Source organism: Peromyscus maniculatus, chromosome 16 (assembly GCF_049852395.1).
Source record: "Peromyscus maniculatus bairdii isolate BWxNUB_F1_BW_parent chromosome 16, HU_Pman_BW_mat_3.1, whole genome shotgun sequence".
Classification (NCBI taxonomy): domain Eukaryota; kingdom Metazoa; phylum Chordata; class Mammalia; order Rodentia; family Cricetidae; genus Peromyscus; species Peromyscus maniculatus.
In genome coordinates this window covers 8588206-8615534 of record NC_134867.1, presented here as the reverse complement: position 1 = coordinate 8615534, position 27329 = coordinate 8588206, and the positions used below count along the sequence as shown (strand labels likewise).

At 40.7% G+C, this 27329-nt stretch overlaps 1 long non-coding RNA gene across 1 annotated transcript; it reads right to left on the bottom strand.

Moving 5' to 3' along the window:
• Positions 1-326: 326 nt before the first annotated feature.
• On the bottom strand, positions 327-23952 carry LOC143268945 (uncharacterized). The gene is made up of 6 exons (XR_013045196.1): positions 23736-23952; positions 4565-4826; positions 3650-3740; positions 3141-3260; positions 1875-2088; positions 327-547 (listed from the first exon to the last, which is right to left on the bottom strand). It is a non-coding gene; the product is annotated as an uncharacterized LOC143268945 (long non-coding RNA).
• Between the last annotated feature and the right edge of the window lie 3377 nt (positions 23953-27329).

The following is a 27329-nucleotide window of genomic DNA, read 5'->3' as shown; positions in this document are numbered from 1 at the left end:
AGGCAAGTGCATTGTGAATGCCAGGTTCAAAGCAGTTCATTGAAAACTTCTTGGTAAGTAATTAAAGCAAGCTGGGGTTTGGGACGTTCTCCAGGAGGGAGCCCATTTTGAGAACAGCTTTCCAATTCACATGTTTCATAAGGCAAGGATAGGCTTAGTTCAGAAGAATAAACACACACACACACACACACACACACACACACACACACACACACACACCTTACAAATTTTGAGATTAAAAAGCAGAGTTGAGGGCAGGGCCAGACCACAGCAGAAGAGTATAGGCTTAAAGAAAATGAGATGTTTTGTCTCCAAAATTGTCCCTTTATTGAGCTCTTCGGCATCATTGCAACTACTGTCTACAGATCCAGATCTTTATAGAACTGTAGGTGCAGCTGCTGCCTGCCCACCAGCCACTCAGCTCAGCTCTGACTTTGATTTGGTTTGATTTGGTTCTATTTTATCCTGTTTCTTCTTTGAGCATATCACAAAAGGATAAATTATGTATTTCAAGTGAATTAAAGGCAAGTAGAGTGTTCCAGCCATTCTGGGAAAAAAAAAAGAAAGATTGCAAAATTAATTAACTAATTAAAAATGGGACCACTGTTTCTATAGATCTTTAAAAACAGAAAGTAAAAACAGACTGCCCCACCTCAGCTCAGATGACGACAAATAGAACTTTTCAGTGTGTCTACAACTTCCATTTTCAGGTTGGTTCTTCATGATTCTTGGTACCAGTCTCTTAAAATTCCACTACACCAAAGTACTAAAGATTCACTGACTTAAAACAGTAATTGTTCACTTAGGTTCTGGAGGTCTGAGAGCCACAATCATTTCACTAAACAGTGTCTAGTGTAAGCAAGGCTGCCCCTGTCCTCAGGATCTGAGAGAGAAGCTGTCTCCTCAACTTCTAGTAGCCATCTGGAGTGGTCTGTATCTCCTACCCTTTTCTCCTCTGATTCCATGCTCACATGGCCTCCTCCTCTGATGCAACTCCTCTGGTGTCTCTCTTATGAAGGCTGGTCTGATAAAGATGACCTAGCAGTCATTTAAGAAAATGCTGATAAGGTCCAGGGATTAGGACATGAACTTATTTAAGATGCCATTTTTGGGCTTACCACAAATGTAGGCAGAAGTTTCTGTCCCTCAAGCCATTCCCAAGTAACTACACAGAGACTTAATATTAATTATAAATGCTCAGCCAATAGATCAGGCTTGTTACTAGCTAACTCTTATGTTTAAGTTAACCCATGTTTCTTATCTATGCTTTGCCATGTGGCTTGGTACCTTTTCTCCGTATGGCATGCCCATCCTGCTTCTCTCTTCCTCTGCCTGCTACTCCTGACCCCTCCCTTCTTCTTCCCTGCATTTTCAGTTTGGCTCTGCCACCTAACCTTATCCCATCCAGCTATTCGCCAGTCAGCTTCTTTATTAAACCAATCACAGCACCATATATAAAGGAATATCCCACATTTTCCCCTTTTTGACTAACTAAAAAGAAAGATTTCAAGTTTAACACAGTAAAATTATATACAACAAAAAGTTATGAAATAAGAATTACAGTTACAATATTTATTCCATTTGTACTTGGCAAAATTAGAGAAAATACTCTATTATCTATTTTATCTTTGTGAGTCTAAAGTATTATACCTAATTTACCTTTTATTGTGACTAAGGAAAACTTTAAGTCTAATTATTTAGTCTTTAAGGCCAACAATGTTATCTAATGACAGGGACATATGGCAGCCTGGACAGTCACCCAAAGTTCTTCTGTAATGTTGGGGCATCTTACCTTGGCCTATACAGGCCTATATAGGCCTAGTACAGCTGACAGACATTTTTGAGAAGCAGATAATCTTGAAGGACTATCCTACCTTGTCTTGTCTTGGTAAAGTTTGGCAATCACTTTCTTTTGCATCCCAATGGTCCAGTTTGAACAGTACACTATCAGCAAATGAGGCAAGGGCAGTTTTTTTGCCCATATGGCTAGAATTTGCCATAAAGAAAGTAAACTCCATACAGAGGTTCCTTGATGACCATCATCTTCTTTTGAAGTAGCTTAGTGCTTCCAGAAGTGGATGTATTTTACTGTTATGAAAAACCTTAGGTTATTAAACATATTAAATGCTGTGTTTTGTAAGTCTTTTCAGTATTTGAAGACCATCTATCTATCTAAATATATCTGTGTATGACCTTGAAAACATACCTAACATGACTCTAAGTTTGATTATTATAGATAACTAATTACTAACTTGTATTTCTTAATTATATATTACATTTTTAAAATGATTTACATAAGCATAATACCCCAACAAGAGTAGAAGCATACATACAGTATAGCAAAAGTAACTTTAAATTTGTATCAATAAACCAAAATCCACACCAATGTAAAATATTTTGAAATTAATAGTTGTTTTTGGATTTAAGTAGATTCAGTAATCTACCCTTTTATCTCATCACTTTTATATTGTATCTCCCCTTTTTCCTTTAGAAAGAGGTCTTTGAATTTAACTCCTTGGTTTAGCTTTTTCCTTGACCTCAACCAATAACAACTTATAACCAATCCCCATTGAAATGATGGTGAGCACCCATAATCCATCTTTGGGGAATGTGGGCATTGTTTTCTCTAGAATGCTTCCTATTGTCTGGGGGAGCTGGAATTTGGGGGGAATCTTGAGAAAACCAGGAAAATTGTTAGATCTTCACTGTTAGTTTGTGAGGCTGGACCATATCAGCCAGCATCCTTGAAGCTGTTTTGGATGCAGAATTTTTAGAAGACTGTCACAGACATTTTGAGATGCTGGATCACCTAAGCCATCCATTTTCATTGGTGTCTGGTTTTTTTCTTGCTCTGAAAATACATAAATTTTTAAAGGTATCATACATTTCTGTATTAATACAAGTATAGACTGTGTGTTGTATACAAGTTAGCCAAAGATGATTTTTTTGTTGTATGTTTGAGTAGGAAAAATATACATTATGCATTTTGTAGTTTTTCTAGGTTTTTTCTTTATCTTTGTAGTCAGAATTTTCAGGGGTTCTTCCTGGATCAAATCTGATCATTTTTAACCTGGAATGAATCCACAGCTTCTCATTTCCTGTGGAAATAAAAGCATAACCTCTCTCCCAAAGTAACATACCTTTTTACTTCCATTTTGAAGTCAAGACGCTTTAAAAATATATAGGTTGGTTTAATCCAGCAATTTTTACAATCCAGTGAGTCTTAGCAGTTGTTGTTCCTTCATTAGCAATCAGAAAATCTAAAGACAACACAATAACATACAGAACTCAGACTCTGTGCATTTCCCATCTTTACATGGCTTATTATATTTTTTATTACTCTATTGCTTTTTAAGTACTTTATTATTTTTAATTAGCTCTTAATCTATGACTTTCTTTCTTTTTTCTCTCCTCAGCCTATGTGTATTTTCAAACACACAGTAACCTCTTTAGAGGCATTTTCTGTCTGCATCTGTTTTTACCGAGCATCTTTATTGTTTTTTGATTGCATGAGATGAATCTTAAACTGGTATGTCAGCTCCCACTGTTGTAGCTTAGCTTAGTGCATGACAGCTGGTTCCTTCCACAGGCAGCAAAGAGAAGCCTCCTCTCTATACCACCACCTGTATGAGAGACTGTGGGGACTCACCAAGTGGCTTAGCTCATGGCTTACTGGCAGGGCTCAGGCTGGTGGTTCAAGTCCACAGACAGTGACTGGGAGATGTATCTCTGCATAGCAGCTGGAATAAGAGACATGAGACTACAATGTCTCACCTGGCTCTGTTTTGTGTGTATAGAAGCCCTTCCCAAGTTCTCTTGGGTTTTATGTGGATGTAGGTGCTGAATGTTTGGGTGTCGTTTGTAGGTGGAAGTTTCTGTCCCTCAAGTTGCTCCCAATAACCACACAGAGGCTTAATATTATTATTATAATTATAAATGCTTGGCCAATAGATCAGGCTTGTTACTTGCTAACTCTTACATTTAAATTAACCCATATTTCTTAGCTACCACCTGCCACACTGCTTGGCACCTTTTCTAAACACAGCATACCCATTTTGCTTCTCTCTGCATCTGCCTGAGACTCTTGACCCTGCCCTTCTTCTTGCCCACATTCTCAGTTTGGCTCTTCCACCTAATCTTATCCTGTCCAGCTATTGGCCAGTCAGCTTCCTTATTAAACCAATCACAGCAACATATATTCACACCGTGTAAAGGAATATTCCACAAAAGACTTCAGAAAATCGGATTGATGTCTATAACACTATTCTTGGCTTTCAATTAAAAAACAAAAAGCAAAGTCTACAGGTGCTAAATACTCAGGGAACTTAATATCTCCAAAATAATGCTAACAAGTTAGGCATTGGAGGAGTTTGACATCAAGTGGGAAGGACATTTGTGAGTAGATTAGAGGGGTATTAAACAGTAGCTGGGGTGATGTGTGCCAACACCCCCTCCGTGAGTGGCTAACTGTGTAAGAAGATGAACGAGTTGCTACCCTGAGTGGATTAGCAGTCCAGAGAATCCGAAACAAGAGTGGGAAGAAAGTCTGTAGAAAAAGACTTACATTGCACATCCAGGTAACTGACTGGGGTTGCTTTGGATTGATAATAAGGGAAGGTAGTATGTTGTATGCTTTGGATTGTCATAGTCCAAAACTATAGACGTTTCCAGTGCTTTGTGTCTCTGGAAAGATCATGTCACTTCTCTGTTTACTCAGCTCTGAACAGCTTTCTGATTTTAAAGTCTGAATTTGCTGACTTCTTCTCAGAATTTTCCTTGCTGATTCTGTTTATTTGTTGTCTTTCCAAATCAAATTTTATTTCACACTGATGGAAACAAAGAAAAGCACAGTTGTATTTTTCCACATTACAGAACAACATAGCAATAGAATTATTAAATAATATCATTTCCTATGACTTAAACAACATTCTATGTTCTTCAAAGTTAAGCAAAAAGACTTAGCAAATGACCAAATATAAACGTCTAAGGGCTGGTGAGACGACTCAGTGAAAAAGGAACTTGACACCAAACCTGATGAGTTGAGTTCAATCCCAGGAACCTACATGTAGAAGGCAACTCCCGAAAGTGTCTTCTGACCTCCACAAATGCACTGTGGAAAGGCCACATCTGTGTACATGCATGTGTGCGCACACACACACACACACACACACACACACACACACACACACACCAAATAAATAAATAAATAAATAAATAAATAAATAAATAAATAAATAAATGAATGAATAAATGAATAAATAAATACATAAATGTACCAAATGTAAGTGTATGGCTTCATTGATATCCTATATAATCTCTTCCTACTTATTTCCATTATCAATTAGCACCAATTTGTAAAGATACACTTTTATCATTGCTTTGCAGAACTGGGACAGACAGAGAAATTTATCCAATTCAGAAATCACAAGCACATATTTTTGCTACATATTAAGTTGTGTGGTAACTGAATACCTTTATTACTCATAAACCTGTTCTCAATAATCCCCCCAATAATCTGGGCATTTGGGCTACCTAAAATCAAAACTCTGCTATTTCTATGTTTATAAAAAGACTGACTTGTGGTTCAGTGGGTTCAGTACTTACTCAAGCATGGGGACTTGAGTTCAAACACCTACTACTCCAGTAAAAAGCCGGTGTGTCCACATATACCTGTAACTCAAGGAGGGGGAGTCAAGAGGGCAGCTAGGGCTCGCTTGCCAGGAGGCTAGCTTCAGACCCAGGCAGAGACATTGTCGTGAATGAGAGAAAGAAAGGAAGAAAGGAAAAAAGGAAGAAAGAAAGAAAGGAAGGAAGGAAGGAAGGAAGGAAGGAAGGAAGGAAGGAAGGAAGGAAGGAAGGAAGGAAAGAAAGAAAGAAGAAAAAGGAAATAAAACAAATAAAGAAAAATTAAAATTTCACATTTGTTCATTGACAGATGAAAATAAAGCATTTTTAGATAAATTCCTCTCCTACTGTAGTTGGTTTTTAAGTATATTCACAGAAAAAGCAAACTTAATTATATGAGCCAATCGTTTGGAAACCAGGTTTCTTTAATGGTCTGAAATATTTCTAAACATGCCAGAATATGATCTAACTGTTCTCCCAAATGTTTGCAAAATAAAAATAAAAAATGAAGTCACAATATTATTTTCATTTTCTCAGTTCTAATAAATAATGCTCCAAGTTTGGATAAGGTTTTAATTGAAATACATAGCACAAAACATTTCAGTATTACTGTCTTTCTTTTTCAAGTGTACATAGATTCTAAATACCATTTGCCTGAGATTCAGAATTTCAGATTCCAGTACATGCTGGCAAGTTTTGACAATTCTTTTCTTGAGAAAGGAATATTAAATAGAAGTGACATCATGGAAAAAGAAAAGCCTGTTGCCTCAAATAAAGGGACCATTAGTTGAAAGCATTATTTGTACTCTTGGGAATAGTATAATACCATCTGATTCTTGTGTATTACACTACTTGCATGCATATCAATTCATATTGAAATACAGTCACTGTGTAGTGACTAAGAAATTGTGAAGAAAATCCATAGTCAAAACCACAATGGTAACACTTTGTGTTTTAACTGCTCTTTATACTTGAACAACATTTCAGTAAGCATGCTGGTACTTTTAAAATGATGTAGCAAGAGCTCTGATTGCAGTGGTTTATTATTTGACTGAACTACATTTGAGAAAAAGAAGCTAACCTCTTGACCTATTTATTACTCATATTCTGTATCATACTATGCAAATACATGTGTAACAGCTGAAAAGATCATACATTTCCCAGGAAGAAACAACATTTTGTCGCTGCCAGTGGTGTGTAGCTACAAAACAGAGTAATAATATTAAGTACAGGCATGGGAAAGGTCTGTATGAATGATGCTGACCTAATTCCGCACAAGGCACCTGAGTGACATCAATCCGTTGGAGGTAGGAGTTTATCAATGAATTGCTTGACAGCCATCATTTGCTGTTGACATGAACATTGTGCCTTTGTAGACTTTGTAGATTTTGAAGGTTACATTAGCTGGAGTTAGGAATGTTTTGAGTATTTCAGTAGTATTTTTAGAAGGTTTTTTGCCTTATAGTGCTTTGTCTGAGAATTTTTATTTTTTTAATTTTTTTAACCTTACAGATCTATTGCTTATAAATCATGGTTTCCAATTTTGTGTTATGGAATTTTTATGTGTGCTAATTTGTGTATCTCTGCGTATGTATCTTTCTTGTGCTTTCTTTTGGGAGGGCTCTGATTTTCTCTCTGTTTGTATATTTTCTACTAGTCTGACTTGTTTATTTGTTTGTTTTTATTATATTTAATTTTTATTATTTTTTAAATGTCTATTTGTTTTCTGAGGAGGATGAGAAAGAGCATTTGAACTTGGGTGGGCAAGGAGGTGTGGAGAATCTGGGAGGAGTCGGAGGACTGAAAACCGTACTCAGGATATATTGTATGGAAAAAAACTATTCTCAATTTAAAAAGGGGGGTGGAAACAAGGTTCAAGTCTATTCAAAAAGGAAAAAATAAGAAAGAGAGAATGTTACAATTTCAGGAGCTGGTGTGGCAAACAGGAAGATTCCTGGCAAATGCACAGTTGTGGAAAGCATCTATAGCCACACACACACACACACACACACACACACACACACACACACACACACACACACACACGAGAACTCGCTTTTCCTGAGTGAGCACCGTGTTTCCAGTGGGGCTTTGCTTGGCTGCCACAGTCATCCTCAGTGTGAGGCTCACCTGAAGCAGGCTCAGTACTCTGCTTCCTGAGCAGTGTAAACAATTTAAGTAATCCATTGTTTCCTGGAAAGAAGCATTAACTCCTACATAAAACGAGGGTTTTCTGGCAGTAGGCAATATATCTTCTAAGACTGAAAGAGTCCCGACTAAAACATTCATGAAGAAAAACAACAATTTAATTTATATGTCTGTATCTATATAGATAGATACAGATATTTAAATGGTTTCTCGATAAAAAGGGGCTGTGAAAACATAGATTAATCTGGTGCAGTATTTTTCAACCTTAATGCTGCGGCCCTTTAATACAGTTCCTCACGTTGTGTTGATCCCCAACCAAAAAATTACTTTTGTTGCTACTTCATAACTGTAATTTTACTATTGCTACAAATCATAACATAAATATCTGATATGCAGATGGTCTTTGGCAAGCCCTGTAAAAGGTCATTTGATGTCTCAGGGGTCACAACCCACAGGTTGAGAACCCCTCATCTAGCGATATGGTCAGCCCTAATTCCAAGTATCCAGGGATTCTTTTGCAATTCAACACTTCTGACTTTCCAGTTACCCGACCCTGAAGTGTCCAGAGCCCTGTTCGTTCCCTGTGAACTGAACTGATTAGGAATGACTGGCAATGGACTGGCAGACACTCGGCACTACTGGGGGACTCCTGGAGCCGGGGGTAGCTCCTTGGAGCTTCCAAGTTTGAAAACTTGCTGTTGTTTGGTGGCATTAATGTTTTCCCAGGAGAAATAAACATCTTCCTGTCAAACCACTGAGATCTGTGCAATAGGGAGAGGGGTTGCTTTCTTTTGGGCCCCAAGAATTAAAAAAAAAATAGGGAGGGGTGACTGGCTTATTGGAGGGAAATGGTGTAACTTGTAAATGGTGTTTTCAGGAAGTTTCTGAGATGATCAACAGGAATTGAGCATTGATTTTGCTTTTTCCATGATTGTAGAGATAAAGGCAGAACAGATCTGACTGGAAAATTAAGACAAATTAAATGGAAATGGTTGAGCTGGGAACAGTTGGATTTGTTTTGTCTTGCTTTTGCTTTGGGTGACATACAGACACAAAGAGGCACAGCTCCTAGTGTGAAGAGAGATGGAATATATACCTGTATAGTGCGCTGTAGCCACCTGCTGAGGGGCAGGGTCACCTGCAGAATCACAGGACACCTACAGAGGAGACAGGATACCTGCTGAGGACACAGGACACCTACAGGGGACACAAAATGCCTCCAGAGGGGCAGAATCACCTACTGAGGGGCAGGGTCACATGCTGAGGGGCAGGGTCACATGCTGAGGGGCAGGGTCACATGCTGAGGAATATGTAAATCCTGCTCCAAATCTGAGATTGGAAGCCTCACGGTGAGGCCACCTTTTTTTATAGTATATTTGAGGTCTGTGGAAACACACTGCCTTAGAGGACAAAAAATCTCACTGTTTTCCCTAATGCTTCAGAAAATTTTTTTTAATATATTTTATTTATTTCTATTATTCCAATGTCGCTCAGTATGAGTATATACATGTGAGTGCAGTGCACATGGAGGCCTGAAGAGGGCATAAGACTCTGAAGCTGGGGTTCCAGGCAGTTATGAACTGCCCACCACTGTGGGTTTGGGAATCAGGATTCCAATTCTCTGCAAAAGCAGCAAGTTACATTGACATCTGTGTAGCCTGTTCTGTTTTGTTTTGTTTTTCCACCAGAAACTCTGCACCATTCAAGTCAATGACACAGAACCACTGAGATTTTTTTTTTTTTTTAACTTCCCATGCTACTTCATGAAAGCGCATTTGTCAAGAGGAAAGCAGGTTTGGACAGGACAATGCATTGGATCTTTTGAAGCCCTGCTTTCATCTAATTGAGTTCTCACCTTGGCCAGAGCCATCAGCAGTTTTTGGTGGATTGTGACGACATTTAATTCAAGTGACCTTTTCCGAAGGGCCCATGGAACTTTAATAACTGCTTGGAAATACTACCTCTTGCTGTGGAATGTCTTTCTGTATGCTGTGAATATGTGTTGCTCTGATTGGTTGATAAATAAAGCTGCATTGGCCTATGGCAAGGCAGCTTAGAGGCAGGCAGGAAATCCAAGCAGATATACAGAGAAAAGAAAGGAGAGGAGGGAGAGATACCAGCCGCCGCCAAAGGAACAACAAGATGCCAGCAGACTGGTAACATCATGGCCACACGGCAACATATAGATTAACAGGGTTGAGTTAAGTTATAAGAGCTACCTAGCAAGAAGCTGAAGCTATAGACCATACAGTTCATAAGCAATATAAACCTCTGTGTGTTTACTTGGGTCTGAGTAGAGTGGCTGCGGCACCGGGCAGGACACAGGAAAACTTCCAGCTACAGCCTTTATATTCCAAACTTATTTTCTTCCTCAATCCATGGACTTGTCTTCAGGACTAAACAACAAGCTTCCCAATGACAGTTACCTTCTTTACAGGAGATGACCAGAAAACTTGATACTGTCCTATTTATATGCACTAAAAATGCATTCATTTCATTCCAGTATCCTCATATGTATTCAATCTCAGTGCAAACAAAGACCACAAAAGGTTTTAAGCACAGCACCTTTGGTTATTTTTGCTTGTTACATTACAAAGTTCTACTTACACCAACCAATATTGTTGATATATAAATGCAATGAGGCATCCACTCTACATGCTTGTATAAATGTTATCATTTGTAAACACCTTTGTATTTATTGTGGCAACTTGGAGGTTGGAGAGGGAAAGTATAATTTTATCATTGGGAAAAGACATGGCTTAACTATGTTTCGGACCAGATCTTTGGCAGCAGGCTCCTACCTTCTGGTGTTTGCCTTCCAGTGTATGGCCCTCCCACTCCCTAGATGTGTTCAAATTCTCCCTTAAGGAAGACCTTCTGTGGCTACCTAAAAGAAGTCTCTCTGCGGGGAAGGAAGACAGGGGTGCTGTGCTCTCTCAGAATCCCCTCAGAAATAAAAAATGAACAAATAAATGGTTACCTGCTCTGCTTTTATCTGTGCTGCATGTTGGGAAACTGAATAAACTTTTGTTTAAACAAAGAAAACTTATGGGAGAAAGAAAAAAGAAAATAGAAGACCAAGTATTATACTACCTTAAAGTGCCTGGAAAGGAGCTGGGACCATAATTTAGTGGTAGAGCCCTTGAGGTGAGGGCATAAGAACCTGGGTTTAATCCCTAACTATACAAAGAAGAAGAAAAAAACCAAAGACAGCCTGGGAAAGGCCGGCATGGTGGTGTTGGCTCAGTTGGACTCTCTTTCTAGTCCTAGTAACTGTTCTAGCTGCTTTGAGAGTAAAAGGCCAATTAGAACAGAATAAAAAAAAAAAAAAAAAAAAAAAAAAACAGAACCAAAAAACTCACCCACATTATCCTTGCAAGTATTAAAAAACTGGCCAGTCATCTATTAACACCATTTTAGGTAAGTATTTTGTAATTATATTGGCACCTCCTGAAACCAAGTTATTAAGACCAGCGAAGCTACAGAGATACATGCCGAGCTGTGCACAATGCTGAATGGGGATGAGATTGTCCTCTGCCTTTTCCTGCTGTCAGGTAGCAGGTTGGCCACTCAGCATCCAGGCCAGTCTGTGTCCCTTTAGGAATTTATATTCTAAAACCACATGAAGGGTGTGCTTTGATTATTCCAACACAGTAAAACCAGTTGAAGATGAGATTTTAAGTTAGAACCATAGAGGAGGAAGGATTTGAGTCTAGGGTACCATCATGCCTCTTTCTCCATCCTCCCACCACACACTAAAGTAAATGAACCCTTCAGAGGACACTGGAGCCGAGCAGAGATGGGCCTGGCCTAAAAAGCTCTCCTCACTAGGTCCTAACACGGATGTCCTAAAAACAACTCTAGTTTCTGCAGAGGTCCCGCCTGACCCTGGTCACTCAACAAAGTCACCCCCCTTTTCTTGCCCAAGCAAATTTGAATTAGTTTCCTATTTACCTGAGGTAGAAACAAATCCACACTGATGCTCCAGGAGCTTAGAAGAGTGACCAGGGCAAAGGATTGAGAAACAAATGGCTCTGTATTTGAACCATGGCCATTGCAGCCACGTGAGCACAGGCATTATTTCATCGTTTCTGTTTCTACCATTAAGTGGCAATGTTAGTAAGACATCTGTCATAGAGCTATGATGATGACTAAGTGAAATATGTGCCTGAAAGTCCAGCTGTGCATTCTTTGCTCTTTTCTGTAGTCAGCAATATTAATTTCCAAGACTCCCAAGTGTTAGTCATTCACTCATGCACGTATGCTTGAACTCAGCACTTATTTGATCAGCCAAGTGCCAGCTATAGACCTAACATTGCATCTAGTATTGAGCAGGAAAATAAATACAAAGAAGAGTAGTGGAGGTAAAGAGACTGCTCAATGGGTAGAGCATTGGCTGCTCATCCAGAAAACCCAGGCTTGATTCCCAAGACCTACATGGCTGCTAAGAACTATCTGTAACTCCAGTTCCAATGTTTTCTTCTGACTTCTTCAGGCAATCCATGCATATGGTACACAGACGTACATGCAAGCAAAAACACACATGAAGAATAAAAACAAATAAATCTACAAAGAAAAAGGACATCAGGCCTCTGACCTCAGGAAGTGTGGTGCCCCTGAAAACACATGAACACTCATGGTGTCACAGATGGTTTTTGCGTAAGTACAAATCAATAAAATGTGAATGAGTAGCCAGAGTGGGGCACAGTGAATCACAGGAGATTTTTAGAAGAAGGAAAATTTGAGCCGATTAATAATAACTGTAGTTTTGCCAGAGAGGCACTTTTAAAGTGAAATGCCCTTCCTTATCTGTCAGACCTTCAGATTCTTTGTCCCTCGGAATGAAAAGCCCAGTGTCTTTCCTGGGCTGTTTGACACAGAGTCACCACAGTCCTGGGAGAGCCAGGTTTGTGGACTATGCAGGTCAAATTTATGTCCAAAGCCCATTACATTTTTGCGTTCTATTTCTGTTGAGTGCCTTACTTTCTAAACCACACACAGATTCCTCTGAGTTATGAATCAATAGTTGCTAAGGTTTTTAAAAGTTTTGTTTTTTGTCTCTTCACGGTTTCTTCCAACAACACTTGTGAATGCTCCTGGAATGCCTTCTGTCTAACTGGACTCACCGCACGTGAGGCTTGAACTAGTTTGTTAAGTGGTATTTATTGGCCAATTATAAAGCAAATTTTTAACTTCATGTGAGAAATGAATCTATTTGGAAAAAAAGGGAAGAAAAAACCTGTGAACATGACCTTTCAGTATTGTGCTACAGAAACCAATAGAACCGTGTCTGGTGTGTGAGCAATTAATAGTAGTCTATCCGTTCTCAGAATTGATCATAACTGTGGCTAATGAGCCTAGCAGAGAGACTACAGACACCAAAATCTCTGTCATAACTTTACCATCCCTCCTCCTCCATGTTCTTGGAGGCAGTGCCAAATGTTTATGGGAACATAACATGTAGGTATCTGAACTGGGGAGCTGAGTCACCAGATTTTAAGAGTTCCAGCCTTCATATGTTACTTCCTAAAGCGAGTGCTAGCTGTCACGTCCACTCTCCCCAGCCTAACCCCATTGTGTCCTAATAGTTGTCACCGATATGACCCCAAGGCACCGGAACATAACAATCTGAGTCATTCAGAAGGAGGGGGGAAAGGTGCCAATACAGAGCTGTGACCCAGAAACAAACTGCTCTGAGCACAGCAAACGCCCGAGTGCCCAGTGAGACTGCGTGCCTGAGCGGCCAGCGGTGACAAATGCTCCTCTCTTTGCCCTGCTTGTACCCACCTGAATCTTACAAGAATGGCTCCCGAATAACATCTGCTAACCAAAAGGAAGCACAGCTGTTCACTTTTGACCACAGGAGGAAAACCTGAGCACACAGCCGCCAAGTTGATAGGGTGGGTGTGGTGAAGAAACATGAGTATACATGCTTTGTTATGAAAATGTCAGAAGACACTTATCGATATAGGGAGATTTTCATCATTATTATTTAGAGTACTAGAGACTGAACTGTACAGAATTTGTCATTTCAAAGCCAGCTTTCCATTTCAGTGCGCGGGAGGCCGCATGCATGAGGTACTCTCTCTTCTAGAACAGTCTGGAAGATTCTTTCCAGGCCAAAGTCAGGGTGATCCTCTCCTAGCCATTTTCTTCAGTTTTACTCTAATAGCTACAAACATTGCCAATTGCAGAAGTTTCCAGAGCATAAAAGATACATGGACGCTAAATATTTATCTCTTTCTCTGGTGAGGCAAAGAGTATTTTGTTTGGTCTCTCGTTTTCAGATTGTTTGTAGCGTTCCTAACATATGCCCAGACTTGGCAGTATACTGGTGTCTCTCCATAATAAGATTCAGCAGCGAAGAAAGTGACTCGGAGCTGATGCTTCGTCACCTAATACACAAGGTCCTTTGTCAACCTCCGGAGCTAAACCCAACCCTCACAGGCACGTTCTTCTCGTGAGCACTTGTACAAGGCAGCACATGGCCGTCTCTCGTCATCTACCTTTTTGGCTATAGGCATTTGTAAAAGCTTTGGCTTTTCTTTGCTTCTGGTTTAACACACAGAACTGTTGAGGGGAGTGTGGGTCTTGGAACAAACGTTGGAACAAACTGGCGGTTTGTTCTCTGGTTCAATCATTTCAGTGATGGCCCTCAGTCCTTCTAGGAATTTTAAAGTATTATATGATTTTCTGCTTAAAAACACGTGAGATAGTTCTGTTTTCAACTCTCAACCTGGGACAGCAATCAATTGTCAAAACAATGAATCCTAGGGATGGTCTTACACTGCATTACAAATGAAATTATTTTTCTAAGGGATAAAAAAATACATGGAATTTGTTCTTCTGAATGCCTTAATTTTTCTAAATTTATACATTTTTAATGGAGTTTCCATTTATTCCTGTTTTCCTAATTATTGAAAAATGGTAAAGAAACATAAGTAGCACAGATAAGAATTTCTTGGCACAAAATGAAAATTTACTATTACCAAGACTACTTATTGTTCTTCACAACCTGACAATGAGTCCCTGTTGCTGAGGACACACTTTCTTATGCCATCAAACACGGAGAAGCTGAGCCTCTAGCTAAAAGCTTCACCCCTACTGACTAGTGTTCACGGTGCTGGAAGGTACTAGGCATGATACCAGAGGAGAAAATTTATCATCAATATCACTTAACTACAAACCCTGTGACCTACAACAGTGACCTTACTGCGAGATATACTGATGCAATCGTGGCACAGATGTTAAGAGAGTAACAGACCAGTTTTGACTGGGCTTAAGACTCACTGCGTGAAATGAAACTCACATAGCACACTGCCAAAGTGGCCGAGAACCTAAAACTGAATAGGTCATAGGCCCTAGTGCCAAAGGCCATTAAGAATAGACAGCAGATGACAACTGATATTCAACAAGTCGACCTACCAGATGAATAATTCTCTGGTAGGGAGCCCCCACATGAAAAAGACAGTGAGGGGGCCACTGACTCAGAATCTGTTTGTTTCTGTCTGTAATTTCTATCATGTGCCACTACATTTCTTCCTTAAAAATTGCTATGGGTGTTTTCCCATTGCCTGTGTGTTTATCTCATGTATATATTCCATCTATTGGGCACATTTATAGCTGTGGATGGTCAGGAAAACGATTTCTGCTTAATCTGTACAATTCTGATGAATAGAAATAATACTAGGGTATTTTCATAGCTGACATAGGAAAGTAAATAGTATTCTCTGTCACAAAGACAGCTAATTTTAGATTTCAGAACAGACTAGCTGCACCTGCAGAGAATACACAAGGACAAGTTCCCAAGTGTTTGTTGAACCAAAATCAGGCACAAAACAACTTTAATAGAAATAATTTTCTCAGCAATTGGCTTTCTTCACATACTCCTAGGCTCAAGAGTCAGCCAACTAACTATTTATTGCTTAGGTCCTGAATTGCAATGTCACTTTCTGTGATGTTTCTCAGCCTGCATTCTATCTATCTATCTATCTATCTATCTATCTATCTATCTATCTATCTATTTATTTATTGGTTTTTTTGAGACAAGGTTTCTCTGTGTAGCTTTGCACCTTTCCTGGAACTCACTCTGTAGCCCAGGCTGGCCTTGAACTCACAGAGATCCGCCTGCCTCTGCCTCCTGAGTACTGGGATTAAAGGCATGCGCAATAATTGCCCAGCCAGCCTACATTCTTAATAATCAAACTTACAGTCATGTTAGTTAGGTTTCTAGGCATACAGAATTATATTTCAGATAGATAGGTAATCTTCAAACACATAAAAGACCTACAGAATATAGCATTTAAAATGTTTTGAGAATTTAGGCCTTTGTGAACGGTGAGACACATCTGCTCCTGGGAGCAACAATTACTTCAATGGGCATCTAAGAAACTCATTATGAAGTTTACAATGTGGAAAAGCCTAGCCACTTGGGCAAAAAACTGCTCTTGCCTGGGCTGCTTGATAAACGGGACATGCAGGACCCATAGGAAGGTAACCACTGAACTTTGCCAAAACAAGGAAAGATGGTCCTTCAGGTTCTTGCTTCACAGAAGAAACTGTCATTCTGCAGGACACAGAGAAAAGTGACTAATGAACTTTGCCAATAGGCAGAACAGTGCTTCAGATTTCCTGCTTCACTGAAAAGTATGCCAGAGACTCTAGGTCTGTAGGCTGAAGATAGATGACCCAACATTATAGAGGATCTTTGGGTGACTGTCCAAGCAGCCAGATGTCTCTGTCATTTCTAGAATTTTGAAAGTTGCTTGAAATGCATTTCCTGTTTACTCAGATAATATCCTTCTGGAGTCTTTGATGAAGTTGAAGACTAGATAGTTATAATTATAGTTTTTCTTGGTTATAATAAAAGGTAAATTAGATATGAAATGTTAGACTCACAAAAATAGGATAGATGATAGAGTGTTTTCTTTATTTTTGCCAAATACAAATAGACTAAATATTGTAACTGTAATTCTTGCTTGATAACTGTTTTGTTATATGTAATTTTACTGCATTAAAGTTAAAATCAAACTACCCTTTTAATTAGACAAAAAGGGGAAATGCTCTTGTGCACTGTAAAGATTTGTCACTTAAGTTGGTTTAATAAAATGCTGATTGGCCAGTAGTCAGGCAGGAAGTATAGGTGGGACAACCAGACTAGGAGAATTCTGGGAAGAGGAAAGCAGAGTCAGGGAGATGCTATCCTGCCACCCAAGGAGCAAGATGCCAGCAGACTGGTAATTATGGCTATGTGCAAAATATAGACTAAGAGAAATGGGTTAATTTAAGATGTAAGAGCTAGTTAGCAATAAGCATGAGCCCTAGACCAAAACAGTTGGTAATTAATAATAAGTTTCTATGTGTTTATTTGAAACTGAGTGGCTACGGGACATAGGAAAACTTCTGGCTATACTACATGTCTTCCACCTGCTTACCAAGAAGCTTGGCTGATAGCTAAGTGTTGCCAGTCAGCGTGACCTCCTAGCATGAAAGAAACCATGTGATTCCTTACGTGTATCAGAATGGCTCTCTCTCTTATTGTTTACTCAAGAAATGCTTTGTGATCCTGAAAATGTAACTTATAATTGTCCAGAGTTTGGCTGTTGAGGTGTGTGTGTGTGTGTGTGTGTGTGTGTGTGTGTGTGTGTGTGTGTGTGTAAAGGGAGATGGAACTGAGTGTGTAGAGAGAGAATGTGTGGAGAGTGTGTGGAGATTTGTGTTATGTGGAGACAGATGGAAGAGAGAGCTAGGTAAATGAGATGTATAGCTATGTAACAGAAGTATATATGGCTGTGTGGAGAATGTAACTGTCTGGAATGTAACTATGTAGAGACAGATTTTCAGAAAGAGATTATAGATGTAGCTGAGTGGGTAGAGAGATACAGGAAGATGAAGCTGCATGGAAAAAAATGTAACTCTGTGTAGAGATACATGGCTTCATAGAAAAGAGATGTATGTATGTAAAGAGAGATCTATAGCTGTGTGTAAAGAATATAGCTGTGTAGAGATAGAGAGATTTTCAGAAAGAGATTTTTTTAAGATGAAGTAAAAGAGAAAGTTACCATCAGAAAGTGTGTTTCCTTACTTACCCCTCAGAAAAGTCTAGCCTTCGCCACATCCATTGATTTTGTTTTCATACCCTTGGCTGCTGGAGGCTGGCCCTCAGTTAGCAATACCCTAGGGGGAAACCTACTGCCGTTATTCTGCTGAAGGACCACAGTAATAAAAAGGTTCTAGATGACCCACTATGCTGTACTGCTGTCCCCGTACATCAGTGCCTCACTCAATCCTCATCAAGAAGCTTCCTCTTGCAGTGGATGGTAACCAGCACAGAGACTCATAAGTGGACAATGTGCAGAAATGGAGAGACTTTGGAGTACTCAGTCCTAAATGGAATGTCTTTAACTAACCCCTTCTCTCGAGGCTCAAGAACCTATGTGGAAGAGGAAGCAGAAAAATTCTAAGAGCCAGAGGTAGTGGAAGACACCAAGGAAATGTCGTCTTCCAGACACAAAAAGGCTGATTTACAGATGAACTCACAGAAATGGTAGCAGTATATACAAGTCCTGAACAAAGACAAAACAGATAAAATCCCAGCACAGAAAAGGGAAAGTGGACTTCAAGTCCCACCCCTTATTATGAAGCTATTTGCAACTGATAGTTGCTAGGAAAGGAGAAATCAGTTTTCTCCAATGGCGTGAGAATGGGTATGCATCAACCACACTTCAGAGAGACCCTATGCCCAGGAGTAGTTGGCCAGCACAAAACAAACTCCATGTTTTTTAACATGCTTTTTGTTTTGTTTTTGTCTTATTGGTTTTGTTTATTTGTTTGTTTTTAGTTTGTTTATTTTTATTCTTTGGGTTTTTTGTTTTGTTTTGTTTTTTGAGAGAGAGAGAGAAAGAAATAAAGAACATCAAGTTGGGTGGACAGAGAGGTTGGAAGGAGCTGAGGGAAGGAAAAGAATGTGATCAAAATATATTTTATAAAACAAAATTTAAATAATGATTTTTTAAAAAAAAGAAAAGAAACTCCTTTAATCCCAGCACCCCAGAGGCAGAAGCAGGCAGATCTCTGTGAATTTGAGGCCAGCCTGGTCTACAAGGTGAGTTCCAGGGCAGTCAGGGTTGTTTCACAGAGAAACCCTGTCTCGAAAAAACAAAACGAGAGAGAGAGAGAGAGAGAGAGAGAGAGAGAGAGAGAGAGAGAGAGAGAGAGAGTAAGTAAGAGAGGGAGGGAGTAAGGGAGGGAGGAGGGGAGGTTGGTGTGGTAGTATGTACCTATAATGTCAGCACTCAGGGGGCTGAGGTGATAGGATTATGTTTGGAGGGGTTCTCTGGGAACTTGCTAAGTTCAAGGACAGCCTAGAGAACATACAGCCTCTGGATTAGCAAGAAAAGTGAAAAGAAGAACATTTTTCCTTCTTGCTCATGCCCTATTTTCTTGAATAATAAATAATTCGAAAGGATAACGTGAATCACTGTGAGATCATGTTTGGCTCTTATTTGTAAACCCAATAGTGAATGTTATCTGAGAGTGCAGAAACTGCCTGGATGTTGCGTAGCCTTTCCTGGTGGCATTCTCTACTGTTAGGCCAGTTTCAACTATGAAGACATTAGAAAACTGAAAACTGAAGTCAAGAGAACACAGTAGGTGCCACACAAGGACTCAAATGGCGCATGTTTTTATCCTAGACACCACGTTTCCCTCTTCATCTTACATTTCAGGTCAGATCCAAAAGCTGTAGGCAGTATTTTATGGCAGTGTGTGTGTGTGTGTGTGTGTGTGTGTGTGTGTGTGTGTGTGTGTGTATTATATGTGTATGTTCTCTGATTAACCTCTTAATAAATACTGATCTACAGATTTGAAAATTGCAAAGAGGTTAAGATATATCAGAGCTGAATATTCCAATTCAGAAATATTCCAATTCTTTCTCTCTCTACTAAATTACACACATTACATTGTGAACATATTGTGGTTCACAATGTAGGAAGTTGAAGTAAGTGAAGTTCTGTAAATTCAAGGCCAGCCCGATCCATGTATTAAGTTCCAGGTCACCCAGGACTATATAGTGAGAGTGTCAAAATACATGATAGATAGATAGATAGATAGATAGATAGATAGATAGATAGATAGATAGATAAATGATACATAGATAGATAGATAGATAGATAGATAGATAGATAGATAGATAGATAGATAGATAGATAGATAGATGATAGAGAGATAGATAGATAGAGAGATGGATGGATGGATAGATGGATGGATAGATGGATTGATGGAGGACAGATAGGTGACAGAGCCACTTGAAGTTGATGCCCACCCTTGAAGTTCTCTTTATATCCCTTCCCCTATTTAAACTATCAATTTCAGGACTGGAAAGATGGCTCAGTAGGTAAGTGCTGGATGCACAAATTCAAGGATCTGAGTTCGAATCGAGAGCACCCACATGAAAGCTGTGCACCCTTGAAACCGCTGTACTGTGGGAAGCAGAGACAAGAAGATCGCTGGGGCTTCCTGGCTGCCAGCCAAGCTCCAGGTGCAGTGAGAGACCCTGTCTCAGGGTAATAGGAGAGTGAAAGAACAGATATTGATATTCTCTGGCCTCCCCCAATGTGTGCACCCACACACGTGTATTCTCCACCACCACCCACACACACCAAAACAATGAATCATTTTCTTATTTTTCTTTGATTATCTGCCTTGCCATTGAAAATTGATCTTTTGTGTGGTGTGATACCAAAAGCCCTCTGAAATAATGCAGGTCCACTCTGCCATAGGCACAGCTCAGATCCCTCCCGTGGTTCTGAGTTAACAGTTGGTGCCACCCTAAGGTGTTTGGACAACCTTCTACGAGGCCCGTTGGTGCTTGTTTTTGTTTTTGTGGTACTGAGGCTTGAACACAGGACCTCGCCAACACTAGGCAAGCTCTTCACCAAAGCACCAGCCATTCCTGCATTTTGCTTTCCAGTTTCGGTGCCTCTGCAGGTTCACTAAGAGTGTGAAGAGGGGCAAAGCTGCTGGAAGCAGAACCAAGGATGGAGGTAGAGTGAGGCAGACTCTTAGAGGGGACGACCAACCGCAAAATAGTAATTCTCTTGTTTTTATGTCTCTTCTGTTCCTACAGAATTAACTGAGATAGAAGACCTTTGTGGAGCAGGAGAGCAGCCACGGTGACTCTGCTCTAGTGTTTCAACTCAGTGCACGAGACTGGTTGAGGGTCATTACAGAACATTAGAATGTTTCTCAGCATGTGGCATGTTGTACAGTGTCCGAGCCATCGGTACTACCAGTAGGGAATTTTCTCTAGGCATGTCTTCTTTTCCTCTCTCATCCAGATTTGAATATGTGAAAAGGGGAGAAACTTCTATCAATATGTGAACTTCAGATTAGAAGCGTGAAGGCCCAGGAGAGCGGAGTACTCTGGGTGATGGAACACCAATCAGTCAAAAAGACCATGAGAGGAGCCAAGTACTGACCAGAAACAATGAGGTGAAATTATCGGGATTCTGAAAACACCCTGCATGGGGCACAGTAAGGCATCTGGAGAGGCTGAGAGACATAAGCACTTGCTAAGAGCCTTCCAGGGGCTGGGCCTCTTGCAGTGTGGCTCTGCTGGAAAAATCTTACAGTGCACTGCACCTATAGTTCCATAGTAGAGTAAGCTGATGACAACAGGGTCTAGGTGGGAGACCACTTACATTTTAATTCATGTTAGAAGTGGTTATCAATACAAAATACAGTTTCTACTGAATGTTTTGCTTTCTGCTGTGGTTTGCAATGTGTCCCAAAGGTCCGTGTGCTATAGCACTTAGGGAGGCAGAGGAGCTTTTAGGAGGTGGGACCTCACGGAAGGAAGGTGAGTCACTGGGGGTAGCCCCTTGAAGGGACCTGGCTCCTTTCTCTCTTGCTTCTCAACACAGCTTTGATCCACATCTACTCTCTGCCATGAGGTCCCACTTCACCACAGGCCAAAAGCAACAGTCACCCAACCAGGGCCTGAAACCTCTGGTTATAAGCTAATAAACCTGTTTGCTTTACTAAATTCACTTTCGTGAGTATTTTGTCACAGTTAACAGAAAACTGACTAATGACTTCCACATCACTGTAAAGTAAAAGTCTCACATCAAACCATGCTAAATTGAAAACTGTCTGTACAATACCTAAGGCAGGGTGTAGAGGTGGGGGGGGGGCAGGGAATACTAGTTTTCCATTGTTTACTAGCATACAAAAGAACAAATATGTCCTTTTGCCCATGTTGAAATGTTCCTAGAGTGCTACTCAATTTGGCCACTCCATGTTGTTAATAATATGAAGACACTCTGTGTAGCAATGACAGCCGAGCATGAAAGTCACACGTGAGCTGATGCTGCCGGCCATGCTCGACACTCTTCCATATACGGAAGGCATCAGAACAGCCTAGCCTGGAGATGGCAAAATAATGGATGACTCTTACTTCAGGGGATGGCCTTGGCCATTTATAGCTGAAGGAATGTGCTAATGGCAACAGCTGTCCTCTTTTGGAGCAGAGTGCAGTGGTGGATCCAATTACCAGCTGCTTTAGTGAAAAGTAGTGATAATAAATAAGAGACAAGCCAGTGATTAATCATCACCGGTGACTCCCATCTTTTCATCGGGAGAGCAATGTCCAAGTCCCCCGTGCTTTTCTTAAAGAACCGAGGCTGTGTACATGAATGGCCTTTGTGAAGAGCTCTGAACGACTGGGCTCTGCACGAGGCTTCTCTTTGCTCTTCAAGGCCATTGATTATATAGTGACTTCCGGGCCTGTCCCTAACATTTCCTGGCTTGGGGGCAAGATTACAAATTGAGGACTGTGTCTCAAATGTCCAAATATTTGAATTATAAGTCAACAAACTGCCAAATAAATCAGATTCTGTCCTACTTTGATAAATTTACCACAAAGTGACCTGGGAGCCTGGTACGCTTTTAGAACTTCAGATTTCTTGGAATTTTGTACCAGAACATTCTAACTGTACTCCACTGCCTTTTTTTAAAAAAAATAATCTACTGCCCTTTTTTTTTCTATTCCCAGTACACACTGCAATATACAAAGAGTCCTGCCTTTTTGCATGAGGTTGCTTTGTCCAGAAGTCCCCAAGGCACCCCTCAGGCTAGAGAGTTCATTTATGCTTGTGAACAGCTTGGAGGAAGGTGTTGGTTCTGGCGCTCATGATGCAGAACTCTGAGTACTGAGCACCTGGACCTTGGAGCTCCCTAGGAAGGAGGTAAACAAAGTTCTTGTGATCAAACAGATCTCTACCTGGACAACTTAGAGCTTAACCCCGCAACAAAGTCAACTCGGAATCCCTAGCCCTAACTAAACCTGGAGTTACCCCACTCAAGTGCAAAGGAAGTTGGATACCCATGCAGTTAAATACTCTTCCCTGGGAGTCTTGATTCCTTGGCACTCTTGCCCTGGTTGCAAGGGTAGAGTGGGCTCTGATGGTCGTAGAGTCTCTAAGTAGCATCGCAGATACTGTCAGCCGGAAGTCTAGCTGACACATAAGCAGTGAGTGTCAGGGAATGTACACTAGACTGACTTCATTGACTTCTGTCCATCCCAAGCACTGCTCAAACCCACTGTGTTCTACATTAACTTTGCCACCTCCTGTTGCAGATTCTTCATGGTGATATTTAAAAAAAAATAATTTAAAAAATCATTGACTTATTAAACACACCTATAATCCATAATGCTGCAATTTACCCCATGCTGTTAGTGATGCTCTTTCCTCCTCCATCACACAGATCACTTCTGTGGTCAGCCATACTTCCCAATCAAGACTGCTTGCCTGGTAGAGTACCCTGAATTTTCAACACTGAGGAAACTGGGTGTCTGGTTTCCAATTCTTATGGCAATAGCTCATGTGTGGTCCGCAACAGTAACCAGGCTCTAAAGCTACCAAAGCTGGTTGTCTCCTCCATACACCAATGTCTTTTCTCACCTGATAGTCTACTGGTCCAAGAAGTTCAAAATGACGGAGCTTATTTGGTGCGTGCAGCTTGTGTCCCCCTCCTACCTTGGAGATAGAACCCCAAGTCCAGTACAGTAGAAGTTGCTGGGATAAGAAACGTGAGAAAGACCATAGGGCAGGGGCAGAGGACAACCACTGCCCTCCCCCATTACGGGATCCAGGTATTCTACCTAGTGTCAGGACTGAACAGTGTCTGATGACTAAGTCTACAGCTTCTCCGCCCCGCCCCTATCTGACACCATCTCAGGGAACAAAAGCGTGTAATCAACGGCTGACCTCCCACTCTGTTCCTAGGAACCTTCGCTGCTGAAAACAGCTCAGGCAACAGTGACAACAAAATCACTGAGGAGTAACGTGTGACTTTTTGGCAGGGCAAGACAGAAGGGCTGAGGAATGGCAGAGGCCAGAGCCCTCCCTAATTCAGACCAAGAGCTCTGCCCAGATGCACACACTCAGGTTTACTTCACTGAAACCAGAACCAGGGCTACTCTCTCCCAAAATCACATGCCAAAGCAGCCTCTATCTGCTCCCCTCAGGAAATGGGTCCTCAGGAAGCTCTGGGGAGCCAGCTACTTACTGCCTTCGCCCAGGTAGAACCAGGAGGCATGAAGTAGGTAAGTTTGAAAACTCGGGGAAGTTGTTTTTAAAATCCCAGTCAGCCAACAATGTGAAAATGTCTTTCATATCACCCAGAGGGCTTATTCCTGAGGCCTAAAATCAAAACAATAATCTAGGTTGCTAAAAACTGTTAGCCACTCTGCTGAAATCCTTCTCCTTTTCTTAGTATTCTAACTCCTACCAAGCTTAAATGGGTACATGGCCACCCAGCTAGAGCCTACATGTCCCAACTCCTTTGCAGGAATGTCACATGACTGAATTCTCATCACTGAGGTGTAAGAAAAATATGTTATTTGTAGCTGCTGGGTCATTTCTTTAAAGATGAAAGCACTTAGCTCTCAGTTCCGTTTTCATTCCTCGGGCTCAGAAATGGCAATAACTGGGTCTAGTTATGGACACATATGTTGATGAGGAAAGAAACAGCCTGCCAGCTTGATTCCTTGACAATTTCTTAGGAGCTCAGTGGTTCCCCATGGATCTTGGGTGAGGAGGTGGGAAAGTGGTTCCCAGGACAGCTGGCAGGGTCGTGCATCCCTGACAGGGTATCTTTGCACTGTTTTAGGAACTAGAAATAACTCCCCTGTTGTTCAGGCTGATATGTTGATATGGCCTCTTAGCTGCCATGATAACTACAGGCATGCATCCTACCCATGGGATCAGATCTAATGGGTGCATCATTCAGTGGTTTTATTATTGCAAAGGCATGACCAAGTGCATTGCATAAACGTGGATGGTGCAGAGCAGTTACTCCGAGTGGCCTCTCAATGCGATCAAGACGGAGCCTCAGCATGGTGTGAGGCCACTGCTGAGTAACACAGCATGTTGTTTCATGGTGAACTTTTTATAAGTAAGAAGAACATTTGAACATATTAATATAGAGTTGTAGGTGAAATTCTAAACGGTCTTAGTAAATAAGAAACACAGAGCCAAATACAGAGGAAATAGCCAAAGAGATCAGAGCAAGAGCTATCTAGCTTTAGCTTACCACCAGCAGTAGCTTCCCCAGATAGAGTTTCTTCCTGCCTAACCTGTGCTTTTATTGCCTTTCTGTTCTACCTTCTCATTGGCTCTAAGCCCAGACACATGACTTCTTCGTCACTGCCTGTCTGTACAGACCTCCAGGTCTCTATGGTTGGTACTGGGATTAAAGGTGTGTGTCACCACGCTTGGCTGTGTCCTTAATCACACAGACTCTGCCTGCCATGTGATTGGGATTAAGGGCGTGGGCCACCACCGCCTGACTCTGCTTATGGCTCAATTTGACCTCTGATCTCCAGGCAACTTTGTTTATTAACATACAAATAAAATCACATTTCAGCACAAATAAAATATCACCATAGAGTAGAGTAAATCTACAGGCCGATAATCTAGCCCCTCATCGTCATCTTCACATATCATGGCCTGTGTGGCATTGTGTGCACTACAGCTTTACACGCACAGCATGCTTGTTCTTGTCAGCGTCATAACAGCGTGCGAGCATATGTGGTACCACAAGGCCACTGGGCCACGTGACATTTTCAGTTTCATTATAATTTCATGTGGTCAACAAAGATGCAGTTCTTTGCTGTTCAAAACATCAGCATATGACTATACCGTGTTCAAACCATCAGAAGATAGCATACATGTTTTTGTAGTTCTTGAAATCCTTGACACACTAGAGGCAGACCCCAAAGCTACAGGACTTCCAGTAACCTTCTCAAGTAACATGCAGCAGGGCTCCTGTAGAAGGCCTCCGTGACCTTCCAAACCTATTGGCTTGAATAGAACATTCATGCTGGCTAGTTCTCTGACCCTTACGAATATATAAATAAAGAAATTGTATTTGCGTTAGTCAGGATTTGGGATGTTTCAAAAATCTCTCCAAATAAAGGTCATCAAATTGTCAAAGCTAAATTTCTTCTTAAATTTATCCAGACAGAAGTATTTAGCAAAATAGACTTGAATTTGATTCTCTATATTCCCAAAATATATAACCCTTCACATATATACAAACGCTTGCTTTGTTTGTTTGGTTGGTTTGATTTTCCGAGACAGGGTTTCTCTGTGTAGTTTTGGTGTCTGTCCTAGAACTGACTCTGTAGCCCAGGCTGGCTTCAAACTCACAGAGATCCGCCTGGCTCTGTCTCCCGAGTGCTGGGATTAAAGGTGTGTGCCACCACCTTCCAGCTCTGTATAGTGTTTTTAATACTGTATTCACCCTGCAAGGAAACTGGGATAAATACAGGTAAACCCTTGAATAGAAAGTACATTAGTAGACCTAGCCATGAAAGATTCTCTGTATAAACAAGTTGGCCTCTGTAATAAATCATTTATAGTTGCTGTCATAGAGTTGAACTAAATATTAAGTGGCTGCAGTGCCATTAATTGGAGCAGCCACGGTGCAAGTCTATTCTGATAATCATTTTGGCAGATTCAGTAGAAACATTTGTTGGACAATCTACTTCTATGTGTCAGAAAAATTGAACTGTGAGTCACTGGCCCAGAAAATCAAAGTAATGCTGCCTACAGAAAAGATAGCATCTTATATTGGTAGAAGCATTTTTTTTTTCAAATTTATATTCTCTAAGGGAACTTAGGGAATGACATTGCTTCTTCTAGAAACTTTGTCCAAGGTATTTGATTTATCATTTACGTTAGAATCACTCCCTCTCCCTTTCTGAAGAAAGATGCTTAAAACAGGGAAATTTCTTTTTCTTTTCTTTTTACCTGAGGCAAGAATATCTTTGGGCTCAAGGTTAGATGAAAATACTCTGCAGAGGACATTGGGGCTTTGTGATAGTAACAGGGCAAGCCCGAGAAAAAAGAGAAGCTGCTGAAGGATGCATCCTGAGAGGGGAGACAGGGCTCTGGTGGGGGAGGAAGGAAGGAGGAGAAGAATGGAAAAGATGAAGGCGACTTGGAAGTGACTATTATTTCAAGAGATGGCCCTGATAAGCTTATTGTACA